Source organism: Podarcis muralis, chromosome 3, assembly GCF_964188315.1.
Source record: "Podarcis muralis chromosome 3, rPodMur119.hap1.1, whole genome shotgun sequence".
Lineage (NCBI taxonomy): Eukaryota > Metazoa > Chordata > Lepidosauria > Squamata > Lacertidae > Podarcis > Podarcis muralis.
Genome location: NC_135657.1, coordinates 86,380,295 through 86,403,600, shown reverse-complemented (window position 1 = coordinate 86,403,600; position 23,306 = coordinate 86,380,295).

The following is a 23,306-nucleotide window of genomic DNA, read 5'->3' as shown; positions in this document are numbered from 1 at the left end:
ACATTTTTGTTAGGGATTGTAAGAAAAGACCTGCCAAGGAAACTGAAAAATATTTTCATGTATGTGACAACGGCGGCAAGAGTCTTAATAGCACAAGGATGGAAGAATGAAGAAACCCCAACTAAAGAACTGTGGCAAGAGAAATTGATGGACTATGTGGAAATTGACACACAAATTAAGAGATAAGGACAACTGTGACTTTAAAGAAGAATGGGAACCCTTTACAAAGTACTTAAAGAAACAACAAACTGAATTGGACTCCTTGGCAGGCTTTGAATAAACATTCACAAATCTTGTATTGGCAATTTATAGATAGAAAAATTAAGGATATTTACAATATTATAACATGCAGAGAATAACATGTGTTGAAAAACCAGAGAGAGGAGCTGAGGAAAGTCTGGGGTGGGGGGGCTTTGCTTTTTTGGGGTGGGGTGGGGGAAAATGGGGGGGAATGAGGATGATGTATTTTTGATAAATTGTTATATTGAAAATCCTAATAAAAAATCTTTTTTAAAAAAGAAGAAGTTGTTGAGATTTTTTTAGGATTGCTCCCCACAGAAATTGTTGGGTTGAACTTACATTTACACTTAGGTGTTGAGGAGACAGAAGAGAACAGTGACTGTGGTCAAATTTCAAAGAAACAAGCTCTCCATTATTATTGGCATCTCCTTTCCTGGGCTGCTTCAACTTCTGAGACTCTACAGCAGCCTTTGTCAACCTCTTGCCCCAAATGATGGAGACTACAACATGCAGCAGCAGGAGCAGGTAGCATGAGAGCTGAGGCATGATATGATGAAGTGAACATGTACAAGGCCCGACCATTTTGCCTGACATTCTTAGAATCATTAAAGTTAAATGCAAATTTTATGCAACGATTTTATGCAAAATTTATTGCAAATGGCATACTTTTCATTTCGTCACATGGATGACGAACCTATACAGGTGTTAAATCACTCTGCCTTCCATATCTGAAGACCAGTTGAAAAACAAATCCAGAAAGCTGGAATACAGTGGTACCTCAGGTTAAGTACTTAATTTGTTCCGGAGGTCCGTACTTAACCTGAAACTGTTCTTAACCTGAAGCACCACTTTAGCTAATGGGGCCTCCTGCTGCCGCTGTGCCGCTGGAGCACAATTTCTGTTCTCATCCTGAAGCAAAGTTCTTAACTGAAGCACTATTTCTGGGTTAGCGGAGTCTGTAACCTGAAGCGTATGTAACCTGAAGCGTATGTAACCTGAGGTACCACTGTATATGTCAGGAACATTGTAAAGTACATTACACAGTAATAAAGGTTCTCTGTCAACTTTTAAATTCACAACATATGAACAGGAACATAACACCAGGTGTACTTGTTGTGTCCAAATATATTTATACCTGATTTAGACCAACTGACATTAACTTAGATTTTACAATCTATTCATCTCAACTGAAAAAAAACCCAAAACATACACTAATATGAAGGATGAAAATTGGAAAATTATAGAAGTGGTTGGCATCAGAGACAATGGAGTGTGCCTCCAGGGCTGAAGTCAAACCGCCGTGTTAGCAGCGCCAAAGTGTGCAAGTCTGGGCAGTCCATATGGAGGTCCTGGGCTGCCCAGACAACAGAGCTCCCCTCTTGGCCTCACTGATATGGTCCAAAGGAAAGCAAAGCAATATGTTTGGCACCAGCTAGGCTGCAAGTTTTGCCACAAGGAGGCATACAAGACACCATCCATTGTCTTAGGGACTCCACTCTGGATTTGTGTAGGGTTTACTCTTTAGCCTTTTCTTCTCTCAAAGGTATCCCACAAGGCAGCGGAGGTTCAGGATCAGAGTTTTCCTTCTCCTAGATGGGCTACCTTCCCAGATTGATAAGCCCCATCTTGCCCTCACTTCCCTTTACAGCATCTTGACATTTGGACCCATTCACTCAGTCAGCCAGAACTTGTCTTCATGTGCGGGGGAAGTCCTTAACTCACAGGTGCTTTGAGACCCATTGGCTATGCTCACCTGGTTTAGCTGGCTAGTCAAAGCCACTCCCAGGGTGTGGCCACTGCCACATGCTGACAGTTTCTAGGAGCCACAGGTGAGAGCTGAGTGTATGGTAGGGACCAAAAGTGGACAGACTACCCCAGAAGGAGCATGGCATGTCCCTTACATGAAGTACTACCCCTCCCCTAAAACCCTATTTACCTCTAAAGTAGTGAGGTTTAATAATTATGGTGTTCCTCTTCTGACATTCTACTTCTAGCCCCACTCTGCAATTAGAATTGTGTGGGGCAGAGTGGGGATGAGTATCATATAACGACAATATTATACCCTTTGCATGTGTATTAAGCATAATAAACAGCATTCCAAATTAGTGAATAATGTACTGGCCCTATTCAGGTAAGAAGAAGAAGAAGAAGAAGAAGAAGAAGAAGAAGAAGAAGAAGAAGAAGAAGAAGAAGAAGAGAAGAGGAGGAGGAGTTTGGATTTGATATCCCGCCTTTCACTCCCCTTCAGGAGTCTCAAAGCGGCTAACATTCTCCTTTCCCTTCCTCCCCCACAACAAACACTCTGTGAGGTGAGTGGGGCTGAGAAACTTCAAAGAAGTGTGACTGGCCCAAGGTCACCCAGCAGCTGCATGTGGAGGAGCGGAGACGCGAACCCGGTTCCCCAGATTGCAAGACTACCGCTCTTAACCACTACACCACACTGGCTCTTCATCATGTGATGAAGGAATATGGGCAGGAGTGCATTAGCTGGAACCGCCACCCCCCAGCCAACCACCATTTGTGTGTGTGTGTGATCTGCATGGAGATGGTGGCTCAAAAAAAGGTCTGCCGAATGGTCCTATATAGAGAAGACACATGTAGGTTGTACCAGTTCTCAGCCCTGCTGGGTGCCAGGCCTGGACTCACTCCCACAGCACTTAATGTGAAGCAATCAAGGATGATTTGGGGGAGCCTTAAATCTAAGAGCAGCAGATGGAAGGGATCCAGTGAAACGAATGAGGAATGGACAATAGAAGTGGGAAACAGGGCATAGAAATTATGAACTAGTTGACTAAAGTAGTATGATGAAAATGGAGAAATGTGATAATGTTAGTATTTATAATAATATATCTAATTCTTCAGTGTCTTAATGGGATCCAGTTAGATCTTAAGGGGTATATTTTTTATTCAGAACTATTGATGAATAAAAATACCTTGTGATGACGATGATTATATATTTATTTATACCCTGCCCTTTTCCCTGATGGAACTCAAGAATATCACACTTCTTCTGCCTAACCCTAAAGGCCATCAGCTGGCAATCCATTCAACGTATGGTTAAATCTTCTTTACAACAGAATTTATTAGGATTTTGCATAATGCAGAGAAAACAAGTCCTCGGAAGAAAATAATTGACTTTCCCACCCTCCAGTGTTAGCATAGTAAATTTTTAAATACAATCTGATTTTGAAGTACCCATAGTAAGCTCTTTATAAGCAGGTTTTTCCTGCAGCCCATAATTGGGCTCAGTGCAGAATAACATTCCTTACTGTCAGAGCACTTGTAAGAAAATGCAGGTGTAGCAGGAACACCAGGAATCAATAGCATTGAAAACTTTCTGCAAATAATTTAACATTCACAGTATTCCCTGCAAAAACATTCCTCTTTACCCAGGCCTTTGGCCATTAAATAATCTATATCCTGTTAAAGCGCAGTGGGTGGGTGGGCTGGCTGGCTGTTATTATGATTATTTTAATATTATGCTGTCTATCATTATGCTTTTTATTATGTTATTTTATTATTGTACCCTGTAAAATGTGTTCCTAATGTTGTGCACTGCCCTGGGATCTTTTGATAAAGGGTGGTATATAAATTGAAATAAATAAATATAATAATAATAATAATAATAATAATAATAATAATAATAATGGCAGAAGTTCTTCTTTCCACTACTGTTTCCACTTGTCTGTTATCCTTGATTTGGTTAGTTCAGATGAAACACCAAGCCCTGATTTAGTGTTAAATGAATGAACTCCTTACTCACGCCCTCTCTTCTCCCCACAGCCCCATATAGAATGGGTTGCAATAATTCACCAGAGTGTGGAATACATCGGCCGAGTCATCTCTATCCAAAAGTGGCAGTCGCTGGCAAAACAGTCATTGCTAGAAAGAGGCACTCCCAGCAATTGAAATCACCTGAGCCTTCAGCTACAGTGTTGGATCCAGAAGTCAGTAGCGGAGGAAGCAGGGTACGGGGGGGGGGGGGTGCGGTTTGCCCCGGATGCCTTCACTGAGGGTGTGTGTGACAAAATGGTTTTTTTTTTTAAATGGGCTCACGAAACCTTTTAAGAATGATATGGTGGCTTAGGTGCCTGCAGGACTTCCATCTGCCTACTGCCTCTCCCTCAGCCACCCTACAGCTGAGGGGGAGGTGATGGAGAGGCTTCAAGCATCAAAGAGGCTCGCCCCACCCCCCCTGGGCAGATCGTCCCGCCCCCATGGACGGGTTGCTCCGCCCCCGGCTGCAGAACACATCCCCACACCAGGCACCTGAGTGGCTAGCTACGCCGCTGCTCGGAGTACCTTCAACTATGGACCTGTCCCTTTCATGAGGTTATGACCCTCCCAATAACATCTCTCAGTACTGAGAACTCCAAATGCATAATAACCTTTGTCTTCTTGGGATTCAGCTTCAGTTTAATGGCCCACATACATCTTATCATCACACCCAGGCACTGGTCTGGCACCACAGTGATCTGAAAATACCCTGTGAGAGAAATGCCCCATAGGAGAAAACATCTCATGTCTTCCCCTGAACTTTAACTGAAACCAAAGCTGACATTTATAATGCAATGGAGAATGGTTTTTTAAAAACAACAACAACAACAACAACAACAACAACAACAGGAGGGTGTTTTTTGTTTGCACAAGTGACCGAGTCCCTGTAAAACTGTGTGGAGCTGTCTCATTTTGTCCAAGGATGTAAGGCATATTCTGTCAGTGTTTTAGCCCCACAATTAATGCATTTGTAGCTGGATTCCCATTCCACCTAGTCCCAGTTGCTGGTTGTTAGTTCATTATCTTCAAGACAGGTATAAACAGTTGAAAAATGGGTGATAAACAAAACCATTAGGCCAATTTTGCCATTTACTTTGAGGCTTCTGTGACAGATGCTGCAAAGCAAACTTCATTAAACAGCTGTTTGCTTCATTTCAACCTGTTATGTGTACAGCAGTGATTCATCTTAGTGTGAGCATGATGAGGGTGAACAATTTGGGAGGGTTGAGTGGGTGGGTGGGAGAACAAAGCGCCAATCTAAAAGGAACAGCCAGCAACATTGGTTTAATTGTGTAGGGAATGTGGTGAACATATCTTCCATGCCATTTAAGTCTGAGGTGGAGGAACACTCTTTCCCCTACACGCATCCTTTGCATTTGTCAGTTCATTTCTTTAATATGCTTTCTTCCTTTAGCATACAAATTGGTTGCACACTCAGACATGCATACTCACTAACCATCCTGGTTAACTTGCCTTTGTCTCAGCTGGGAAAGGGGAGTAGACTGGCGCCACATCAATGTTTGATAATAGGCGAAATCGCATATGCACTCCTCTGAGTCTGAATTTTAGACCAATTGGCACAAACATCCCATGAGCCTCAGGAGAGACTTTGGCAGGGGAAATCACACCATTCAATACTGTTCTGCAAGTCATCCTTCCTTGGCTTGAAAGTCTTAACTTCATTCATAATTAAAATGGAGATATATTAGAAACATGTTTGCACCTGTGTGGTCAGCATTCATCAGACCAGGCATCCAAAGCTAGTAGCATATGCTGAGAAGTTGATTACTTTAGTCTATCACTATTGAATGAATCCATCCTTGATTGTAGGAATTGATCTCAACCTTCAAATGGGAATGCATTTACAAAACAAGACCTGGGCTCCTGGCCAATCAATTTGTCTAGGAATGTCATTACGGTGTATGTATGGCTGAAGTGCGGGAAGGAGTGGTTGATCAATGCCACCTCTCACACCTGCTTGAGTCCTGGTACCAGGAGTTTCAGTACTGAAGAATGAAGCTATGGATTTACCCCTTTTCTCCTCTGCCCTGTTATTTTAGCCCATTGCTTACTTCCTCAACCACTGCCAGTATGAACTAAAGTAGAGTTCCATTTACTAGGGAATGAACCCCAATTTCACAGAAGAGAATTTTCTGGGGGGTGGGGAACTACTGGAGAATTTCACACACAACAACAACAACAACAACAACACACACACACACACAGCAAAAACCCAACTTTCTGTTTCCTGTCAAAATCTCTCTTTCATCAGATATAACTGGAGGAAGGGAAGCATGTGCAGTGGCAGACTGGGATCTCAAATTTCAGCAGCGCCCTGTACAATGCCAAAATTTGGAGCCCCCACCCGCCTCTCATCTTCCATTCTTCCTCATAGTTTCAGCACGACTTGTGGTGCCCCCAAAGCTCTGTGCCCAGTGCAGCCAAACCAGTCACATTACCCTAAATCTTCCTCTGGTATGGGTGTCCCATGTCTTATGCACAGAAATATATTTCCCCCTTTAATTTCAACCTAACTGACAGTAATCCAGGAAGGAGTAGCTTTCCTTTACACCTCCTGAAAGCTATTTCTATGGCTTTGTTGTTTAGTCATTTAGTCGTGTCCGACTCTTCGTGACCCCATGATTCAGAGCACGCCAGGCACTCCTGTCTCCCACTGCCTCCCACAGTTTGGTCAAACTCATGTCGGTAGCTTTGAGAACACTGTCCAACCATCTCGTCCTCTGTCGTCCCCTTCTCCTTGTGCCCTCAATCTTTCCCAACATTTCTATGGCTTAGCAAGGTCTTTTAAGTCTGGGATTCCTGCATTCTAAAAACCGAGGAAGCCCAGGGCGCTAGCTAATTGTTCCCTTGCCTTCTTCCCATTCCTGGAACACAATAGCTAGTTTTGAAGGTTCGATTGGTTTTCTCTGCCTGTTTCCTGCCAGAACAGAACCCATGCCACTGGCATGCAAATGAATCCTATGCTCTTGCCTGAAACTGATTTTAGGATCTATATGCAGCATAAGACCTAGTTTGAAAATACTGCTGAAACTACAACCGTGTTGGCCTGAATATAAGCCTCACTTTCCCCCCAAATTCCGACCATGAAAAGTTAAAATGCGGCTTAAATTTGTGACCTTCCAAAATAGGCTTTTTTTACAATATCGCTGCTGAAAAAGACATACAGTAAAATGGAATGGGTGTGAGTGCCTGCAGAATTTGAAGGGAATGGCTTATATTCAGGTATTGACTTTTTTCTCTTTTTTCTCCTTGAATTTTAAAGATGCGGCTTATATTCCGGTGCGGCTTATATTCGGGCCAATATGGTATTTTTCCCATTGATTTTACGCACACACACAAGAAAAAGCTGTAGTTGAGTAATGTGCCTTTATGGGCAGTCTTCCTAAATCTGCTTGACTGCAAGGAGGATAGCTGACATTAGCCTTTCCCTCTCGCCTTTAATGTACCCCAGTTCTGAACTTCCCTGTGTTGTGGCAGCATTACTCATGCATAAAATTAACATGGAGCATCTCCCAGCAGTCTTACCTTGCAAATGGGGCAGAAACTTTAGAGCCTGTTCATAACACCATCTCAGTAATATTTGCCCAAAAAATAATAATGGTTAATTCAGTTGCCTACTGTTATGTGCAAGTAGAGCTGTGATGTGACAAAACAGGTAACAGGCAGTGATGACTTGGGTGTGTGGTAAAAATGTTGTTAGCCTTTAAAAAATGTTTGGCCTTCATCAAAATGCTTGAGAGGTTTTACTCATGGAAGAACAACCACGATGGCATCAAATTTCTCTTCAGGCAGAAATTGGGAGGAGACTCACTCTACACCCAGTAGGAGCCGCGAGGAGAGAAATGTTTGCTTCTCTTGTGTACTCTGGAGCTGAATTGATTAAAGTATTTCAGATATTAGCTGTTCATTTCAATGAATCTTATGTAAGAAAAAAAAAGGGGGGTAGTTGAGAGGCTTTGCTGTGATCCATGGATGGCAGACTCTGTTCACAGAACCACAATCAAAACCAATCTCTCTAAGATACCCAATTAATAAACATAATGAGCAGACCCACAAATGATTTAACAAATTAGTCTACGCAAATTGAAGAAATGAAAAATGAAATACAGGAAAGGGAATAGATTTCAGTTTTTCCACTTCAAGCTATCCAGCTTCCTGCTCATTTATATGCCCTCTCAGGACTCCTTGGTATTGTGGTATTTTTAAAATGTTTTATTTCTTGTTTTTGTAAACTGTCCTGGAAGCTTTGCCGAAGGGCATTATAATATAGTAATATAATAGATGCTTTCTGTAAGTTTCTAGGTTCATTCTGAACCTGCAAAAATAACTTGATGATAAATGTATTTGTTTATATAATCTCACTCCTTGGATTTGCATTTGAGAGTGCTTGTTTATATGGTATTGTGGGGTATTTAATCCACATCCCTTCCTGATATTTTGGTCCTCCTTCAATTGCTATGGATTCCTTGCTGTGAAATATGAGCTCCATCCAAAGTTGTCCCAGGGAGGACAGGACAGATGTTCTATTTGACATCGGAGAGTGAGATCCCATTGGAGTGGCCATGTCCATTTGTTTCAAATGAAATTATGGGATGGTAGCCATTCCTTTCATTCATTATTCACCACAAAACAAATGCAATAGAAATAGATTTTTTTCAAAAATGATGAGGGATTCACAAGACCAACTCCTTCCTTCCTTCCTTCCTTCCTTCCTTCCTTCCTTCCTTCCTTCCTTCCTTTTACATAAAAGTTGTACATAACAAACATAACAGTCAAAACTTCAGACTTCCTTCCTTCCCTCCATGGGTTCCATTTCTAAATTTTATTCCTGCATCTTTTACTGTAATCATAGTATCCAAAATTCATTTTACTCTACAAGTGTCAGTGTATTACTGCCAATGATTTCAACTGTTGACAGTGGTCTCTCATATATATTAGAAAGTTATTCCAGTCTTTTAAGAATACTTGGTCTTCCTGGTTTCTGATCTTTCCCAGCAGTCTTGCCATTTCTGCATATTCCATCAGCTTGGTCTGCCACTCTTCTCTGGTCAGTACCGTACTTCTTCTTTCTTCCATCTCTGGGCAAGAAGCATCCTTGCTGCTGTTGTTGCATACATACACAGTCTTTTATTTTATTTTGGTAGTTCCACACCTATAATACCTAACAAAAAGGCCTCTGGTTTTTTTTAAACAAAAGTTATCTTAAACATTTTTTTCAGGTCATTATATATCATTTCCCAGCTTTTACCACCCCACATGACCACCACATATGATAAAAAGTACTCTCTTTCCTTTTACATTTCCACACAAGACCAGCTCCTTAGGGCTATGGAGACTGGAATTGGGGAAAGGACTCCCTCCAAGACATAGCTAACTCAAGCACCTAAAACTGTGGGGCTGGCAGTGGGGAGTTAGTGTGTTGGAAGGGCCTCCCTCATCATCTAAAGTCACTGCAGTCCAGGGAGGATGGACTCAAACCGTCCAGATTAACATCAGAGTGGGAGCTAGACTCCCATCTCAGCCATAGTTGCTGCATAGCTAAGAGTACTGCAGATCTCCTAGTTTGAGCATGTAAACAAAGTCATGGCCCTAGTTATCCAACCATCCTGGTCTTGTGTCTTTCTTCAGAATATGGATGCAATTGCCATTAACAGATAGAATCAAACACATGCTTGCTCGTTGACTTCTTCCACCCCAAGATCCTGCCCAGTCAGTCTGGCTCCAGCTTGCTCTCTGACCTTGCAGAGGCCAGCAGTCTAATGCACCACAGATCAGAAGTATTGACACAAACATAGTCTATCTGCACCATAATAACAGGATTTCTAATTTATCCCCACGTGGTTGGCAGTCGTAATTGGCATAAATGGAAATTGCTTCTGCTTTAAATGTCAGTTGAAGGGGGGACAATTAGAAGCAAACAGTAATCCATTACAGTGTTACCAGCATGCAGACTACAAGCACATATCTGATATGGGGGTGGCAGGGGGAGTTCATTTTTAATTAGTGTCTCATGAAAGCAATTAGAATTTCCTGTCGTGAGAGAAATATATAAAGCTTTCTTTTGTTGTTTACTTCCACTATGGGTGTGTGGTTTTGTTTGTTTGTTTTTTAGTACCACATTATTGTTCAGAACAATTGGTGCACCATGAAATTATTTAAAAATTAAGTCAATTTCAATTTTAAAAACATTTTAATACAATAAGGTAAAGGTCAAGGGACCCCTGACCATTAGGTCCTGTCGTGACCGACTCTGGGGTTGCGGCGCTCATCTCGCTTTATTGGCCGAGGGAGCCGGCGTACAGCTTCCGGGTCATGTGGCCAGCATGACCAAGCCGCTTCTGGCGAACCAGAGCAGCACACGGAAACACTGTTTACCTTCCCACTGGAGCAGTACCTATTTATCTACTTGCATTTTGACGTGCTTTCGAACTGCTAGGTTGGCAGGAGCAGGGACCGAACAACGGGAGCTCACTCCGTTGCGGGGATTCGAACCACCAACCTTCTGATCAGCAAGTCCTAGGCTCTGTGGTTTAACCCACAGCACCACCCACGTCCCTTTTTATTATTATGTTCTGTAGGTATGTCCCAGACCCACAAAATAGATTTGCTGGAGAATGGGTGGAGCTGCCTTCCCCAACCCGACACCTTTCAGGTGTGGAATTGTAGGCCAAAACTTTAATACAATAAAATACTGCAAATACCAAAAGAAATTCAAATTGCAGCCAACAATTGGGGTGAAATGCATTGATTGCTAGGACTGTGTACCGGATTTGGCCAGGCTTGCACCCCAGGAAGGTCACTTTGGTGCTGCTAACACAGCGGTTTGACTTCACCCCTCGAGGTGCACTCCATTGTCTCTTGAGACAGACGGATGGCGACAAATAATTGCAAGTAGTGATGCACAGAATGTCCACAATGATTTGTATTCATTTATCAGGCTAATCATAGTGCTTTAAGATAAGAGTCATTTCCCCTCCTAAATCTTCACTTTCTCCTCAGTATTATTCTCTATATCTAGCCTGGAGAAACCTTTTCCAGCCCGAGGCCATATTTGCTTCTGGGAGTCACATGACAGGGTTGGCAGGGCCAGAGGCAAATACGCATGCAGTAACACATGTAAACATTACCTCTGTACTCACACTCTATCCTCCATGTAGGTCTTGCCATATTTCAAGGACACATTCTAGGTATACAAACACACTCAAGGAGGGTGTAGAGCAGGGATGGGGGCAAGGTGTGGTCTTTATAGATAGGGTATCTCTGGAGAGAACATATGGCCTGGGGAGAGTCTTAAGGGTCATATAGAGAGGCAATGGAGGCCTAAATTCAATCTCCGGGCCTGTTCGCTCTATCTGATTCTGCACCTTCTCAGTGTTCAGGATTTTTTTGGTCAATCTCATAGTGTTTCCATCTTCTTAGGCGTCATAGTGTAACATCAATGCGATTCAGCCAATCAGATTTGGCTATGTCACAACGGAAGGTAAGTGAAGACATATTGGAATGAGCTCAACATTTCTGGGAGAAGTCAGCTTGGGGTGCTGGCCAATCAACAAACCTGTAGTGGATTGATGTGATGGGGGAATAATATACACCTTCAAGAGAATGCTTCCTGGACAGGGGAAACATTTCATTGCTTTTCTCACGTGTCACAAAGCATCTCTGAAAGAATCGTTTCCAACACCTCTAAGGGGGGAAAATCATAAGCAGGGTGACTTTCATAAACAATTAAAGCGTTCACAGAATCATTTCCTATGGTGCACTGTTTGCAGCATTGCCCCTACACACACACACACACACACACACACACACAGACAGACATGCATACAGACCTCATTTAATTTTTTAGACATCTAATCAGGTATTTGTGTATGCACCACCTGCCTGCATCCCTGCTTGACACAATTACTTATACCCACATATTTTGTCAGGAAATGATCCATAAAGGACACCAACCCCTTGAATTATCTGGATCTAATCTAAGGCGTTAGCAAACAGGAATTTCCTCTACAGATCCTCAATGGTCATTTCATTTGACACAGGAAAACAGACTGCTACCCATTTTAGTGGGAATGCTTTGATAGAAAAATGAGAACACTCATGTGCTTGAACTCAGTGAAAAGTTCACCTATCTCCTCAGTGGTAAGAAGTGCACCTTCCTTCTCCCTGAGAGCATAAACTAGAGCCTGGATTGCATGTTCCTTTTAAGTTGACTTCATGTTATCACTCCCAAAGGCTTTCATCTCTCTATTTCACAGGACAGATGTTACATTTCCCCCCTAGTATGGCTAAGTAACACCTGATTTATTCATTTGCCAGGATCATAAATTTAGTTTGTAAAACCCTTGTAGGCAAAAAAGCAAAGTTTGTGAAAAGTAGCCAATGTGAAAATGGAGGCCTCACTTCTTTGGTGTCAGGCAAGTCAACTTTTTAAGCACAGAGTTGATCTCTTCCCCCTGTTTTTATGCACAATTGTAAATAGTTTATTTCAGAGTTCTGTGTTCTACAATAAGAACAAGCATCTCAGGTGCAAGAAAAGAAGCTTTCGAGAAACCAGGAGGAGGAGGAGGAGGCAACAACATAATGGAAAATGTGGGTCTCCGGATTTCCACTGAAGCCGAAATTTGTGTCTGCCACATATCTTCCTGTGAAATCAAGATTTATTCCTGAAATATTGCAGGCTGACTGACACATGGAACACCTTTTTGTATGTGATTGCTTTCTTAATTCATAGTTTAACAACTGTAATGAATCACTTATACAGTGCTATAAATGGTGGTATACGATGACAAGACAGTGCCAAGGAGATAACTTGTCTGTCCTTTGAATGACTTGAAGTAAGACAGTATAAATAATGTCAAATAACATTGCACAAGACAGAGCACTTCTACAAAAGGTAGCATCATTCAAGGTGTGGCTTTTAATGTGAGTCATGATATCAAGGGGGCCAAAATTACTCCGAGATTGCAGAGTATGAGGATGTGAATTCAGCTTCTTGTGCATGGAGAAATCTCTACACACATCAGGGCTTTGCAGTGACAAAGAGAGAGTGATTTGAGATGTGTTTTTTGAGATCTGTGCTTGAAAATGTGAACATAACGAGGCCTGGGGCGGTTCTTTGCTTAGCTTCTGACTTGTGAGGGGAATGGGTAGGTAGGCTCTGGTTCCCAGTACACCTCTCATTTCTAAGATAGAATAGCCTCACCAGTACTTGGGCTGCTCACACAGGAGACATCGTTGCAATCCTGAGCACAATTTGGGTATGCCGGGCTGCACATGCACAATGCTTTCAAGACAGTAACAGATGTGGATTGGAAGCCATTGACTTAGATTCAGGCGTTGCAAGTTGAATTCTGGTCAGTAGCTAGTAATTCTATCATCTGTTTAATCATGCCCAGATTATTTTGTAAAGAATGTATGCAAATTCAGGTTAATGCTTACCTACAGGTATGCTTGCAGGGGCTGATTTAATACAGCTTTTAAAGAAAAGTTTAAAGATCCCTTTGGGTAGAGCTGCACAGATGGACTAAAATAAAACCGCTGAACTCGTTGCCCTTAACTTGTCCTTTGATAGCTATAAAATGAGGAGTATAATGATGTCTTGTGGAATTCAGATTTGGAATAGTCACATTTTAGATATTTTACATGCCAAGCTACCCCCCTCCCCCATGTCATATTTCTGCTGGTGTTATTTCTGACTAGGCTATTTTCTCATCATATCTCTATGTAAGAGAGGGAACGAGAAGGAAGCATTCATATATATTTATATATTCCAAGCCTACCATTTCAAGAAGAACAGACATTTTATTTGCAGCTGATGGCACTTCTGCCTACTTGCAAAAATGAGCCATTTCCAAATTGGAAACGTAGGTAAGCTTCATTAGGGAAAGGACTGACTTGACAATCTCGAAGCAATTCAGCGTACGATGCACATGCTCTGAAGGCTGTGGGGGTTACAGAGAGGACATGAAAGATTCTTGGACTCACCTGCATATGAGAGTTTGCAGAAACTTTCTAAAAAGGTTCAGGAAAGGTCACCTGCTCACAGAGACACACAAACAAAAGTGGTAGTGCTTGGATCCAACAATTTGATACGATAATCTTTATTGTCATTGTCCCATACAGAACAATGAAATTGAAAAAAATATACATCAGACATTCAAAAACCAACAAGCCTGCTATCCCAGCTATCCCAGCCTGGTTAACCCCCTAAAAAACCCCTAAAAACTCTGATACCCCATAATTAAATACAATATATTCCCATAGAGACTACCTTACACTGTGTTTAAAACCAAAATCACATTTGGATAAAAACTGTTTCTCAGGCGGCTAGTCCTAGTCTTTATAACCCTGTACCTTCTTCCAGAAGGCAGAAGCTGAAAGAGATCATTTCCGGGGTGCGCACTATCCTGCGCTATCTCTGCAGCTTTCTTATGACACCTGGAAGCATAGATTTGATCCAAGGTGGGAAGAGTGCACCCAATTATTCTCTCTGCAGTCTTTACAACCCTGGGCAGCATTGTTGCTCTCCTTCCAGGAAAAAAACCACACCTGGCTATAGAACAGATTATTCTGCACATAGGCACCAACTTTTAGGGGCCCAGGCTTCTTCATCTCCCCAATAACATATTTGTGGAGGGGTGTCCCCAAATGTTGACAAAAATCAAGCCATAGAGGAGGCCGATCATGGAGCTGATTGTGGTGTGGCTCCTCCTTCATGGCTCCTCCTCCTGCCGTGAAGGGAAAGGAGGCCTGAAGCAGCCCCTGCCTGGTGGTGGCAGTAGGAGGAGGAGACGGCCGAGTGCCGGAGAGGGGGAGCCACCAGCCATTGAAGCCATGCTGCCGCCGCCTTTGGCTCCATCCTGCAGTGTCCCAGTGTCGTGAGCACATCAGGTGCACGTCATCAGCCTCCCTCCAATCTCCTGCTCAAGTTGGTGCCTCTGATTCTGCCATAGTAGAAGTGCCGCATATGAGAACACTGACCCTAAATCCCAAGAAGTTCTCTTTCCAGTTTGAGCGACAAATTGCACAAGCTCTTTTTTATTAACAGACCACAGCCCGTACATTACGTTTCTCCTACCAGAATGCTCCACCTTCCTCTTTTTGCAGTGCAGGGCAAGAGATGGCTTTCCCAGTGACCCTTCCAGGGCCAAAATACTAGGATGTACTCATCCATTATGTAAAATGGAGGTTCTCTGTGCTCCTAAAGCAGGGGTGGAGAGCCTGTGGCCACCCATTATCAAGACCATTGACCATGTTGGCTGAGACTGATGAGAGATGGAGTCCAACAACATCTGCAGGATGGCAGGTTCTGCATTGCTGTGCTAAAGTGATCCACACTTTAATTCTTTAATTAACATCTGGATAACTCCTCTCCTACTGTCTTCTTTCTCTCTCATTCTTCTCTTTTCAATTTCTGCACATCTCCAAGTTACTTGAGTTGAAAACAGAAGGCCACGTCAACAGCATCCTCCACATAATGATGTCTGTTCATATCCTATAACCTTAGAAGAACAGGGAGATCCCATATTGTATCTAGAAACGTACTGACCAAACAACAATTAGATAGGTTTATATTTGTGTATTTGCCTCTATTACTGCATTGCTGTGCTAGAGTGTTACACAGGCTACTCAGAACGCCAGCAACTGTGGATTTGGGCCAGGATAAACATTTCATTCCAAGAATATTTAACGAATATTTTAGAAATACTATTTTATATCTTTTCCCATCTAGCATTGATCTTTTCATTTTTACATCATATCCTTTCCTCATATCTACTGAATATTTACCACAAGGTATTTAACCACAGAGCCTAGGGCTTGTCGATCAGAAGGTTGGCGGTTCAAATCCCCACGATCGGGTGAGCACCTGTTGTTTTGGTCCCAGCTCCTGCTCACCTAGCAGTTCAAAAGCATGTCAAGTACAAGTAGATAAATGTAGGTATCGCTCCGGTGGGAAGGTAAATGGTGTTTCCATGCACTGCTCTGGTTTCGCCAGAAGCGGCTTAGTCATGCTGGCCACATGACCCAAAAGCTGTCTGCGGACAAATGCCGGCTCCCTTGGCCTATAGAGTGAGATGAGCACTGCAACCCCAGAGTCATCCACGACTAGACCTAATGGTCAGGGGTACCTTTACCTTTATTTAGGCTGCAGAGAGGATGTATTTATGCATCATGGCAAAAGGCATTCTGGTTTCCTTGCTAATCATGTCACATGATGCAGTTTTTCATAGACCTTTTAAAGTTCCCTTTCGACAAAGTTGTGATCTATTCTAAGCTGCTTACTTAATTAAAATTAGTAAAAAGGAAAGTAAAATTCAGTGTAAGGCTTTAGAGTTACGATGCATCATAATTAGCTGCAAAATTAATGCTGTTCTTTGCCGGTAAAAAAAAAAAAAAAGGAGGGGAGGGAGAGAGCTATGGTGTCTATTAAATATAGCTGATTAATTTCAAGTTTGACTAATATATTTAAATATTCTACATAAGGATTGCATGTAATTACTTCCAAGTGAGAATTTGCTTACTGAAAGATCATTATAATGTGATTTCTTGTGAACTTGGTAAATCGCTGTTTGTTTTGTTATCTGATTTATGTCAAATTAATTTCCTCTTCTTCCACATTAATATATACACATTCAGAGCATTAAAAAGGTTCTGCAAATACAAATGCAGCTTTTCCTGTGAAGTTTGTTTTAATTTAGGGTGCATAGTGATAAACACAAAGTTCTGTGCTGGCAAGTGTGGCATAATGTGCAGAAACTGACTTCCATTGCTGGACATTTTCCCATTCTGTCTGTCCTTATGGGTAGAAGTAGAAGGGGACAGCGTAGAAGGGGAAACCAACATCAAGGACCCAAGGTTGAAGTTTTTAAATGAAGTTTTAATTTTTTTTTAAATGAAAATTCTGCAGTTAAATTAACGAAATAGAGGCAAATACACAAATATAAAGCTATGCAATTGTTGTTTGGTCAGTACATTTCTAGAAACAATATGGGATCTCATTCTTCTAAGGTTATAGGATATGAACATAAACCATTATGTGGAGGATGCTATTGATGTGGCCTTCTATTTTCAGCTCAAGTAACTTGGAGATATGCAGAAACTGAGAAGAGAAGAATGAGAGAGAAAGAAGATGATAGGATATGAGTTATCCAGATTTTAATTAAAGAATTAAAATGCATCCCTTTCCCTATATAAACCTACCTGGACCCTGAGATCAACATCTAAGGACCTTCTTTGTGTGCCCTTGCTGAAAGATGCTTGGGTGAGTGGCCTTTTCTGTGGTAGCCCCCTCCAGTTGTGAAATGTTCTCTCCTGGACCAACTTTAACATCTTTCTGGTGCAAGGCGGCGACATTAGCATAGTGCCCTGACTTTTTGTGCCTGTTTGACATTGTTTCTTCTGTATAGAAATGGTGTGGGACACCCCCCCCCCAAAGATGTACTGAGCAAAAAATATTCACAGATAAAGCAAAAATGCCATATCAAACTTCAAAGGAAAGGCCACATGCCATCTCCTTCAGCAAATGCAACATAAAATTAAAGTTGTCACCATCCATTTAAGGCCAGTGTGGTTTAAACAGTCTCTGTCTGTCTTTTCCGCTGCTTTTCAGATCACATTACCAAGGATCAAGGTAGAATTTTCCCTCTGGTCCCAGGCTGTATTCCCAAAGTATCATTCAACTAGATATTCTGATTTGTCTTTATATTTCAGAGGGGAATGTTGTTTATGCTTTTGGACAGCTTTTGGGACAAACACAGTAGTCTATTTGTATTATTTCCATTGATTAAATGTATTTTTGAATTTATAGTGTATCGTCTGTATTTTTTTTTTGTTTTTTTGTTTTTTTACTTTTTTGTTCTGTAAATTGCTCCAGGACTTCCACTGAGAAGCAATTAACAAAGCTAATACAGTAAACTAAACTAACAAATGTTGTGTGGGTGAGCAAGCAGGTCACATATCAGCTTCCAGGGATGTCTCAAAGATCACGGCTAGCACAGTAAACATATTTTTGAGGCTTTTCTTCATAAAACGACATTCAGTTTCTATTCATAACTAGTCTTGAAAAATGCCTTGTTTTATTCCACACAACCCAAAAAGTACTAGCAAAGTCAAAGTAGTATTGAGATTCCCCCCCCCCCCCAGGGATGGGAAATGTGGAGGGTTGAGAAATACAAGTTTATCTAAACCCACTCAACAAAAAGCAATTAACAATGAATGAAGCAAAACTCAGAGTAACTAGGCCTCAAGACCATACACTGGCTGGTCTGTGATACCTTCTCTTGTTAGACACTGTCTTCTGTGGTGAAGGCTCCCTGGAGCATATATACCGACCTAACTTCTTAGACTATTCATAAATGGGTCATTAAAAACCTATCACTGGTGACAGGGAAATCAGAAAATATTTATTCCCCAAGATACTATTTAAAATCACATGTGGTAACATGTCAGCTCTGTTCTCTTAATTGCTTCCTATTCCTAACTCAATTCGAGCTGCAGTTCCTGAAGACCTAAAGGGGTTGGAAAATTGTGGTCTTGTAAGTGCCTTGCATCCCTCTGCCCTCAGCCGGCTATTTAGATTAATGTATGTGCCTCAGAGTTGTTAGCACAGTTGTTGACAGACCATATCCTCAATGAATTTTCATCAGTGACAGAAAGTTCCCATGTTATTTGCTTACCTTCACAAGCTAAAATGGAAAAATGTGTGGATATGTGGATATGTATGCATGCAGGATATATAGAGAGTGGGAGGGAGGGAGGAAAAGTCAGTCTACAGTGGGATTTTTCTGCTGCCATTGGAGATATTTCTGCTTCAGATTCCAAATAATGTTTTCCTGAATGAGCAGCTGCAACTAGCAATGGGCTCTAATGAGGTCTCACTTGAAGTCCAGGCTGTTTGCAATTGAGAGTCTTCCTTCAAATTTCTACATTTTGTCTCTTAATCTCATTCATGCTTATGTATGTCTATCTGTGCACATTAAGAACACTAACTACTTTGTTCTTTCTTCTGCTTTGGATGTGGCAAATCTTCTTTGTTTTCAGAAAACATCTCTGCTGCAGGAAAAAGACAAGTCCACCATTATTTACACTGTACACAATACAGTGAAAGTATATCTGCTTTACCACTGAAATAAGTGTTCACTAACGTAATCTATTCTACTCAGGAGAGGGACAAGGTTGACAGGTGAACAATTGAGCAATGTGGGATGCACTGAAGAGAAGAACTCAGACATAATGAAATCGGTATCACATTTGCTTTCAAAGATTTACAAGATCTTCTGCTTCTCTGTGGTCTAGAAGCAAGTTGCTGAGAACATTAGTAATAAAAATATTAACAATACTTTATTTATTAATTATTATTAATAAAAATATCAATAATCACCATAACAGCCTATTCTGGACAGGGTTGCATGCCCCTTGAAAAACCAAGCTAGCAATCTCAGGACTGGCATTCAAAATAAAGAAAAGCAACAATTACAGGAAGCAGGAATTTGCTACTTATATGTGCTATGAGAGCTTAGTGTGGATCTTACCCGTGTGAGATATCCACACCCATGCATCATGCTTTCAAGAAGCATGAATGTCTACACTGTGTAATTCAACTCAGCACAAGAAGTGATTCTCAATTAGGCTTGTAACATTGTAAGCCGCTAAGCCTAAGAGAGTCCAATCATAATATATTGTGGTCTGCTAGGTGCTTGGCAAACCCACATTTTTTCCTTTTCTCCCAGTCACATTCTGGCTGTTAAAACGAGAAAGTTTATCAAGACACTGAAGGGTGCCATATATGACTGATGAGATGTGTTAAGCTGGGTAGGAAACATGTTTCACAGGCCTATTGTAAGCATTATGACCTTGGTGGAAATTGCTCACCATGAAGAGGTCATTTTTGGCTGTCACACTGTGCCATAGCCCTTGATGATTCCATTTTATGGCCTTTTCTGGTTCCACTTTGGGAGATAGGACCCTTAACTTTAGAAAAGAAAATTCAGATAGGGTGCAGGCTAAGAAAACCATCTAGATTATTTTATATAACTGCCTTGCACTCATCAATCATAATTTACCTCTCTATTTATTTTTGTCATATCTCCAAACTTTTTCATCAATCATTATGCTTTCTTTTAGGGCACTGAACAAAATACTAAAGATATTCAATATCTGGCACTGGAATTAATCTTGGAGTCTTAGTGGAAAACATCTTCCACAATCTATATGAAAGTTAAGGGAAGAATAACCATCTATCTTTCTGTTATTCCTTCAAGTGCTCCCTAGTCTTATGGGCAATAAAGAAAGAGATATTCAGGCTCTCATGACTGGTTCTATGAGCTAATTCTTAGTGTCAGCACAATGGACAGCTCCTCCATTAGCAAACAGGCTGCAACCTGACCCCATCTCTTGCGCCAGCAGAAGGACAGACACTAATTCTATAATACCAAAGCTTTTTTCCAGCTCACAGAGTTGTGGACAGTTTCTGGAAGGTTTATGTGGCTTATTTGATTTGATTCTTAAGCACTAGGGCTGTATACCTCAGCCAGACCAATCTGGGGAGCACCCAGTCTTGGCTGGGTGTGGTGCTAATGTTTAATGAGGGTTACTGAAACACCAACATAAACATAGAGTTGTGGAAGAAAGAGATGGTGCCTCTTCTTCCTCCCCTCCTAAATGAGATCAGGAGGGTTCAATCCTGCTGGGTGCTGCTTTGCAAGTGTCTTGCGAGTGCCTCACTCACAAGCTGAGAAGGTGCTTATGAAGGAGCACTCTGCAGCCCACAGGATTGAATCATCCACTCTCCAGCTGGTGAGCAGAAGATTCAATCTTGCTGAGGTATGGTTCTCCAGCATGTTTTCTGTAGGAAACACACGAGCGAATTGGACCCCTGCAACTTTTGCACCCAATACTTCCTTCTCTGTCAGCCTTGGATTGTTCCAGGTGGCCTGGCCCATCCTAGAGTAATCTGTGGCTAACTTGACCTGTCTCCCCACAACTCCAGATCCCCACAAATTGGCCCAATTCAGGCACATCATTTACTTCATCACAGCATTTGTCTCTCTGAAATGTATGGGATTTTAGATGGGATGAGATATCATATCATTGTGTGACCCTCTTGCAGGATACCAGGCTCACAGGCCTTTGGCGGCCCTTGGGAGCTGCCATAGGGGACTGAAGAATTTTGTCCCCAGCAGATCAAGTTCCCCAAAGAGCTGTGTTGCTGCAGGGGACTATGCTTTGCAAAGTTGCAGCTGATTTTTTGTGAGACTCTTACTGCACCTTTTCTTACCCATCTACCATAAGCTTGAATTCTAAGCCTGCTAAAGTAAGACGCATGTGACTGAGGCTTCTTAGAATGATGATGGTGTGAATGATAGCAGCATCGATAAACAGAACGAGTCTTTTCTTACAAAGAATGCTTACATAGAGTGGTGTTTGACAGGATAACAATGAACCTGTGGCAGGAGTCATAGGAAAAACATTATAAATTGATGGGGAAATACTGGAAAGCGCTGTTATGATACAACGAGTCAACTGAAATGAATAGGACCATAAGTAAAGATGTCAGATAAGACTCTTTCTCAAACCATCAGACTTATTATTTACTGATAAAAAAGACAAAGGGCACTTTCACCTATAATCGCCTGAATGACAGAAGGATAAACTTCTAGTGTGGGCCTATATTTGAGGAGTTCAATTTTGGGTGTGCAATCAGTCCATGCCCGGGGGGAAAGAGTGGAGAAATGGTTATATTTCAATATTATAGGAAATACAACTCATCTCTCTGTATATAAAATAATCGTCTGCATGTGTTTTCAAGGCGGGGTGGACAACACTGATTCCTCCAGATGTTGTGCACTACCCATCAGCCCCAGCCACACCAGCTACTGGAAAACACAGGAGAGGATAGTGCTATTGCATTCAGTTCCCGCTTGTGGGCTTCCCATAGGCATCTTGTTGGCCACTGTCAGAACAGGATTCTAGACTTAGATGGGCCTTGGTCTGATCCAGCAGGGCTTTTTTATATTTATGAACAGACACAGAATATACAAATATTTGATTCATAGATAAGTAGCAATTAGGAATGTGCCTAAAAATGAAATTTGCAATGTTTAGCGGAAGGTGAATGCAATACTTTAGCCTGAATGCAATTTGTTGTGAATGCAATACTTCTTGTTAATGTAAATCCATATACAGGGTGATTCAGAATGAAGTATACAGTTTCTATTTATTCTGAATCACCCTGTACTTTGCCTGCAATCCTATCTATACTGCCCCGGGAAGTAGTCCTATAGAACTCAGGGTAGCGTCTGAGTAAACATGGTAAGTAAGATTGCACTTGTTTTTAATGTCTTCTTTGATCATCCCCTTGTGTTTGAGAAGCTGTTCATGTAAACTGGAACCAACTTTTTGCTGTTAAATATTATTGCTGAATATCAATATTGCTTTTTAAAAATATCACATTTAACAAATAAAAAAGAACACATCTGACAATGAAAGTGAACTGCAGATTTAAAGATTAGTTAACAAGGGAAAACATGGACAGCAAAATTAATACACATCTGACTGAGAATTTACCATGTTTCCTGCAGGGAAATCAGTTTTGTTATTCTGGAACCTAAACCATAACAAAGAAGCAAGCAGAAATGACAGAAATGAAGCCCAATAAAACAATAGTTGAAGAGTGATCTGGAAAAACTTCACAGAAAAAAGAGACTGCAGTTTCTTTAAAGCAAAAGTATTCAAGGGAAATGTTTTGCAGAAAAGCAACATCCAGCCTAGAGCTGTTGGTTACATTCCACTGGAAACCAATGGTCCCATCAAAAACAATAATTATTGTCATTCTTCTCCACACAGAATACCAATGGCACAATGGCTTTCAGAGTAAGCCCTGTCAGCTACAATTGATTTAATAGGAACAATACCAATAAAAGGCATTACATCCACATCACTTCTCTAGGTGACAGTCTCCAGAGAAAACCGACAGGGTTTAAGCTGATAAATATTTTAAAATCTCGATGCCAGCGTTCTTAAACTTCTCAAGCAACAATATCAAGGACTGTGGAGTGATGCTTCATACATCAGATACCAGCATATCATTACAAAGAGCCCTTTGAGAGATAATGTGTCTTAATTTAAGAGACACAGAATGCGGGGGGGGGGGGCGCGGCAGGAAACCTGCCACAGTCTTCAATTTGTCTGAGATTCAGACATTGGTAGAAAGTTCTTAAGATGCCATTAAAAACAAATAACATTGAGTTCTTGGGATACAGTGGTTGCAG